Here is a 7,546-nt window from a genome sequence, read left to right on the forward strand (position 1 = left end):
GGCTCAATGGAGCCGCTCCACCCCGTCCACAGGGAACTGAGCTTTGAGCTCGGAGGATCCTCCTCTCCTCTCAACTCAGTGGAACCCCAGGTCTGGGAGGGGCACGCACAGACCCTGGCCAGCACCCCCCCACCCCACTCACTGCCCCAGGAGCCCTGCTCAGGATGAGCCAAAGAAGAGCAAGAGCTCCCAGTGGTGACCGAGCCCCAGCCAGGGACGGATGCTCCCTGCCCCTGGCCCACCCCAGTTCACCCCGACCCCCCACAGATCCTCTAATTACATAGCCATAAAGCACAGATCTCTAACGATCCAATTAGTAACGCCATTACTCCTCTGTCCAGGATTAAAATTACCAATTAAACTGCTGTCGATTTTATCATCGCTTAGGCTCGACACGACCGGGGCACTTCGGGCCACAGAGGCCCATTAGCGGGCCCTCGAGCAGGGCACTGGCCGGGGCCAGGGCTGCAGGCCTAACTCAGCAGCTCAGAAGGAAGTCCTGGCACCCACCACCCCCAGTGTCCTGGTGCACTGCCCCCCGTCCTGTCCCCCAACATCAGGGACTCCAAAAAGATCACAGCCCAGTTCCCAACGGAACCGGAAGTGGCCAGGGGAGGAGGGACTTGTGCAAACCCAGCCTCTGTCTGGGCAGCGCCTCCAGCCTGGGCGTTCCCCCACGGTCCCCTCGTCAGACTCCCTGTTTCACGGCCCAGCGTCTCAGCACCAGGCCAACCTGCACGGCTGAGTTCCACGAGGAAGGGCCAGAAGCACTCCTGTGAAGCCTGACCCCCCAACCCCGGCTCCTCTCTCTGCTTCCGCGGTGCCCTCTGCCCCCAGGCTCGAGGTACCCTCCTCACACCACGTCCCCGCTATCTGATGAGCTGCTCACAGATCAGTACAGTCCGTCTCCCAGGTGACAAGCAGGGGCTTCTTGTGGCAGGGGCCTCAGTGTCTTGTCTCAGCACAGGGGAGATCTTGGAGCACAAAGCCAGAGCCCAGGGAACAGGCGCGTGCTGGCCCTGCCTGGGGGGTGAGGGTGAGTGAGCTCCCTGTCCCCGGAGGTATGCAAGCACAGGCTGCAAGCACATACCACCCAGGCCACATGGTGGTAGGTGGAGGCAGCAGCTCACACACGCGTGTCGTGGCATGCATTTTAGTTGTGTCCAAGTCTTTGCGACGCCATAGACGATAGCCCACCAGGCTCCTCTGTCCATGGGATTTCCCAGGCAAGAATCCTGGAGTGCGTTGCCATGCCCTCCACCAGGGGATCTTCCCGACCCAGGGATCGAACCCTTGTCTCTTGCCTCTTCTGCACTGGCAGGCGGCTTCTTTACCAGCTGAGCCACCGGGGAAGCCCCCAGCTCACACATGGAGAAGCATAAACGCTGGGCTGGATGACTGAAGTTGGGGAATGAATCTGGTTCTCCTGAGAAAGAATTTGAGATGTCAGGATCTGAGAACCCCGTTGGGAAACCAGAGGGCTCAGTCTTCTGATGTCCAGCCCTGGCTCTGGAGGTGCTTCTGCAATAGGAGAGGGGCAGGGGCTGGGGTGGGGGTGGGGTGGTGGGATGGGCCCCGGGCAGCGGGAGACAGGGAGGCAGGCGCCAGCCTGAGAACTCAGCCTGGGAGGTATGCTAAACGCTGCTGGTCCCAGCATCACAAGGACCCCTCTGAGACATCAGCGGAGCGGTAAGAGCGAAACTGTGTGCACTGCCCTGGACCCCGGCTCCGTGCCACCCACGCCATCTTCCTTCCGTGTCCGTCCTGGGATGCAGCTGCCCTTATTCCCAACAGCTGGCCCGAGGTCACACTGTCTCTCTCTCTCTCTCTCTCTCTTTCTCTCTCTCGGGTCTGATCCCAGAGGACAGGTCACAGCCCCCTGGCAGGGGCAGGGTGTGCCACGTGAGGCCACAGAGCCCACCCACAGTGTTGGCCATTTCACTGTTTGAACATCCCCTCATGCAAACGGAAGCTGACAAACAAGCTCTTTAATGTCACACCGAGAAAAGCAGAAAGGACCTCACCCTGTCCATAGGTGGCCACACCCTGCAAGGAGGGGCAGCCTCCTTCTCCCCCCTCCCCCACCACAGGGCCGATGCCCAGGCCGGCCAGACGTGGGGTCTCTTCTAGAGGAGTGGCCGCCCTGGGCAGATCGCTCTAGCATCTCATCAGAGGCAGCAGACTGAGGCAGGGATCCGGGAGCCCAGAGCAATTAGGAGCGGCCTCGTGCCTGTCTCCCGCCAGCTGCCACAGCTGTCACTCAGGAAGCGGGCCTGGAGCGGGGGCTGGGCCCCTGATGCCCCAGCCAGCCAGCAGCCTGCCCCAAGGGGGAGACCACAGCCCAAGGGGGCCAGGGGCAGGAGTGCTGTCCCATCCTGGGCAGGGACATCATCCAATTCCTCTGGCCCCTGCCCACACTCAGTTTCCCAGACCAGACCTTCCTCCGTGGAGCTCTAAGAGCTCTAAGAGCTAGAGTTCTCACTCTTGGAAGCTCCTGGGAAGCTTTTTAAGAGCATTCCCTTGGCCTTCCCTGGAGGTCTTGCCAGTGGCTAGGACTCCACTCTCCCAATGCAGACGGCCCGGGGTCAATCCCTGGTCATGGAACTAGATTCCACATGCTGCAACTAAGACCCGGCATGGTCAAATAAAGAAAAAAATATTTTAAAAAACTAAATAAAGTACCCTCGCCCAGGACCCAGCCAAGCAGACTCTGGGGGAGAGTGAGGTGGGGGGAAGTGCCTGTGTCCGTCTCTCCCCAGCCAGGTTTTTGCAGCTTTTGACATCAAACCCAGTCCCAAGGACTAGAAGCTTCTCTGCTCCTGTGGCCATGCCTCCTTCTGCCTCTCAGACTTCTCCTGGGCTCGGAGGGGTGTAACAGCTGGAAAGGGAGGCTCTCAGGGTCCAGCCTCTCAGCATGTCCCAGCACGGTGTGTGCCAGGACCAGGGCACAGCGGGGTGTCATACCCCGGGCCCAGAACGGCAGCCAAGTTTCACCCCAGCCACACTGGACTCCAAGTCCAGTCCTCTTTTTTCCATCATCGAGCTGATCTCAGGAAGCAACAGTTTTAAAGACCTGTCCCTTCCACCCTGTTTCCCTCTCATGGACTCTGCCTCCTGCTCTGTCCTATACACCTTTGTCACCTGCAGGAGCTGGCCTCTGGGGGGCTCACAGAGGGTGCCCAGGGCAAGGCAGGATCACAGCAGACAGAGGCCTCTGGGCCCAGGCCTGTTCGCGCCGTGTGCCTCTGCAGGTCTACAAATTCCATTATTCATTAAGTGACCGTGTGAGTTTGCCCGGACGATGAATATTTTATTCACCTCTACACACTGTCCCCAGCGGGTTCTTGGAACAATATTGTTCCCTAGCCAAGGAGCAGAGGCCAGAGCCTCTGGCCTCCCTGGAGTGCCCCTCCCCGACCAGCGTCCCCCAGCAGGTCCCGAGTTTGGGCAGGGCTGTGGTCAGCGGTCCAGGCAAAACCCTGCACACGATGCTTGCCCTCCATCCACTTTGATATCCTGCCCTGGACAACGGGTTCATATCTCTTCAGGGCCTCCCAGATCCCTGAACAGCTCCACCCCGTGTGGTGGAGCTCTCCCTGGTGCTGAATGTGGGTGGAGACAGGATGCTGGGGAGCATGCCGGCTTTGAGAGGAGAGGGCTGCAGTCTCCTGGTTGGCAGGGGAAGCCTCCAGCTTCTGCATGGGGAAGCCCCCACTTCTCTCATCTTGCCTCCCTGCCTGGTGGGTCCTTCCAGAGTCCTGGGGGGCGGGGGAGGGGTCATCTCTCCCAGGGTCTCCAGGACACTGAGCCAAGGACTAGTGGGGGAAGTCCCTGGAGACTCCTTTCTGGAGGGCCCACGAGTCTCCGGGTAGCACCCCAGGGAGTGCGGTGTGATGACAGTGGCACCTTCCCCAGATGGGGGAGCGACAGACACAATTCACACCCTGCGATCTCGCCATCTGCTCCCCCGTGACGTGCAGAGGAGAGGACGGGGCTGCAGCGCCGAAGGGCGGGTGGGCTGGCGTGCGATCGCTCGTTCATTCATTCATCCTCTCATTCATCCTTTAAGCAGATCATCGCCCAGCCCCTGCCACCTTCCCAAGCCCAGCCTAGCCCTGGATCAGGCCCTCAGATCTAGGGGGTGCAGACCCCCGGATCCTGCCCTCCAGAGCTGAGTGGGGGCGTGGTCCTCTCACATGTCTGAGCCCCTGCCCACCCTGGCTCCTCCTCCTGGAGTTCCTTTGGCTTGGAGTAAGAGCCACCATGTTCCATCCTCAGCCACCATGTTCAGCACCCGGGATCTAGGCACTCACTCTGGGGGCTGGCTGTGCTCCCATTTAACAGGTGTGTAAGCTGAGGCTCAGAGGCACAGGTCCAGCTCCGGGGTCTCCATGTGGAGCTCTTACTGCTCTTGGCACTGCCTGCCCCCCGCCCTGTTCCCATGATCTTCCTCTGCAAAACACCCCTCCTCCCCCTACCCCCATCACCGCACCTGCCTTTCAGCAGGCAGTGAGCTTTGTCCTCGGGCGCTTGCTCTCTGAGCCCCCTGGACAAGCCGCTCCCTCATCCTCTGACTCCCAGCCTGGCTTGCTCGCAGGACCTGGCACCCAGGGGCTGCCCCACGAAAGGCCGAGAAGGTCGAGGAAGCTTCCTGAAGGAGGCAGCTTTCCTCTGAGCTTGGAAGGGCAGAGAGAGCAGATGACCCAAAGCCTGACTCCCCATCACATCCCTGCTCAGCTCCTGCCTTGAACTTGAATCCCAGCCCTGCCACCCCAGCATGACCCAACCTGGTCCCTTGGGCTCCCTGAATGGGGGTGCCCTTGACCATGAGTTGGGGGCATGGCCAAACTGCCTTCAGAGTCTTAGAGGACTCCGTGCAGGTCCTAGGCGCAGCCAAAGTGTAGCCCAGGTGCAGCTGGCAGCATGTGGAAGACTCCCTGGACACACAGCCGGCTCCACGGGCCGTGACTTTGCACCAGGGGAGAGGACAGCGGCTGGCCTGAGGTCAGGGATGACGCTGGCAGTGGGGTGCTCCACGACCTCGCGGCTATAATCCCTTCTATACACCAGGTGAGTCCTGTCCCTTTAGCCTCGTAGGATCTTGCCCCAGGGAGCAGCCTGGCCAAGGGATGGTCACAAACCAAGGCTGAGGCCTGGAGGGAGGCCCATGTCTCCAGAGGACACCCACACCATCCCTCAGCGCAGACCCGCAGGTAGTTCAGGGCAGGCCCACCCACTTGGTTTTTGTTTGATTTACTTAGGGACTGCTTCTGCCTGTCCCTAAGCTTCGTGGAAGCTTCTTGGCCTGGGAGTCAGGAGGGATGCAGTGGGAGCTCTGTCAGGCCGGCACCAACATGCCCTGTGACAGCCTCTTGGAAAGTCACCAGGAGCCACATTTCCCACCAGCCCCTCGGCAGGCTCCAGCCCACCTTGCCTCAGCGCGGGGGGTCCCGAGGAGCCAGCTGGTCGCTCAGTAGACACCAAAGGAGCGAGCCGCTGCCACTCACCCTCCCAGTCAGTAAGTCGAAGCTCTAATTATTATTATTGCGTATAGCTCGGGGTGCAGGGGTGGGGGGAGTTTTCATGCTAATAGGAAACTCCTCAGAGACACAGGGAGGCCCAGCCAGGCACCTCTCATATGTTAATATGTCTCCCCATCCTCACCACTGCCCAGGGGTAGCACTGCCACCCTCACTTCACAAGGGAAACTGAGGCCCCAGGAGGTTAAACGAGATGACTGACTGGTAGATGCGGCAGCCCCTGGTCTGTCTGGCTCCCAGAGCCGGGCTCTTTCTTCCCTGTTCCTCTGCTCCAGCAGAAGAACCAAGGGAGCGCAAACCATTCGGCTATAAGGGTGGGATGTCAGACCCGGGACAGGTGGACGAAGAGGGCTTCAGCTGGCGCTTTTCTGAAGACTCTCACACCCCCAGCCCCAGGTCCTAAAGGGTGCCCGCTGGCCCACAGAGGCTGGGAAGACAGACCAAGAGCTGCGGTCCTGCCTGGCTCCTCTGCAGGCTGCAGATGCTCCTGGGAGCCTTGTCCACAGCCAGGCGCGAGAAGTGCTGGGGCCCAGGCCTGGCCCGGCATCTCTCCCTGAGCCCCTCTTCCCAGGCTGTGATTAATCAGCGACAAAAAGCAGTAAAATGTAATCAGCCTGGGGAGGGCAGGGCCGGCAGGGCCGTGGCAATCAGCTTTCCCCCTGGGGCCAAAGGCTGATTGGACCAAAGAGGGGAGGGAGGTGGCTCCAGTGGGGCCTCTATGGAAGGACTGATGCTGAAGCTGAAGCTCCAATACTCTGGCCACCTGATGCAAAGAGCCGACTCACTGGAAAAGACCCTGATGCTGGGAAAGATTGAGGGCAGGAGAAGAAGGGGATGACAGAGGATGAGATGGTTGGATGGCATCATTGACTCACTGGACATGAATCTGAGCAAACTCCAGGAGATAGTGAAGGACAGGGAAGCCCGGCATGCTACAGTCCATGGGGTCGCAAAGAGTCGGACACGACTGAGCAACAGAACAACAGGGGCAGGGTCTGCATCTGGGGCCATGGTGAGGCCTGGGGGCCAAGCCCTGCTCTGTAAAGATGCATGGACATCTGTGAACACAGGCCCGCACCCAAAGGCTGCACACTGTCCCCCACCTGCCACGGGCTCTTGCCCTCATCTCCCAGCTCACACACACAGGTGGCCGCACAGGTGGCCGCACACCCTCCCAGCACACGACCATCTCCATGTGGACCTGAAAACACACATACACACCTGGTGGATAACAGGGTGTGACATGCACACACACGAGCTGCCCCCTCACTCCACAGGCACGTGTGCCCTGGGGCCTGGGACAGCCCTGCATGAGCACGGGGTCTAACCTGGAGCCAAGTGAACTGACAACCCTCAGAGCAGTCCCCACAGGCTGCCAGCCACCTCCGTCCCCCACGGCCTCCCCCGCCTGGCTCCTTCTCTGCAGTCTGAGTGGTGGTGAGCATCTGGGAAGGAGCCAGGACTGGGGTTCCACTGCTGGGGGGGCAAGGTCAGGGGCGAGGTCTCAACCACAGAGCAGGGGAAGACTGACCTATCCCCAGCTCCTGCCAGCCGGCCCTGCCCCATGACCTTGGTCAACGCCCTTCTTCCTCGGACTCAGTTTCCCCTCTCTGGAGCCTCTCCTGGCGCCAACACTGTGTGATTCTCTTCGAGGACTCAGGGGCAAGGGCGGGGGCAGACCTCCGCTGGCTGCCTGGTATCTGGTCCTCGGCTCCCTGCTGTCTGTTGGAGGCAGGTGGGGGCCAGCCAAGGGGCTGGAAGGAAGGGCCCCACCCCCACCCCACCCCACCCCATCTTAATTTAATCCGGGTGGCTGCGGACTTGGTTTGTATTGGGGTGGGGGTGGGCGACTGAGCCTCCGTAGGGAGAAAGAGGAGCCCAGGCCAAAGGGGTGAAGGAACCCCCGGCGGGCTCGGGCGGCCACGCAGGGGCCGGCGGCGGGAAGGGGCGGGCGGGGGGGTGTGGGGAAGCGCGGAGGGGGCGGGCGAGCGGCGGGCGGGGGAGGC

This window comes from Odocoileus virginianus, chromosome 12 (genome assembly GCF_023699985.2).
Source record: "Odocoileus virginianus isolate 20LAN1187 ecotype Illinois chromosome 12, Ovbor_1.2, whole genome shotgun sequence".
NCBI classification, from domain to species: Eukaryota; Metazoa; Chordata; class Mammalia; order Artiodactyla; family Cervidae; genus Odocoileus; species Odocoileus virginianus.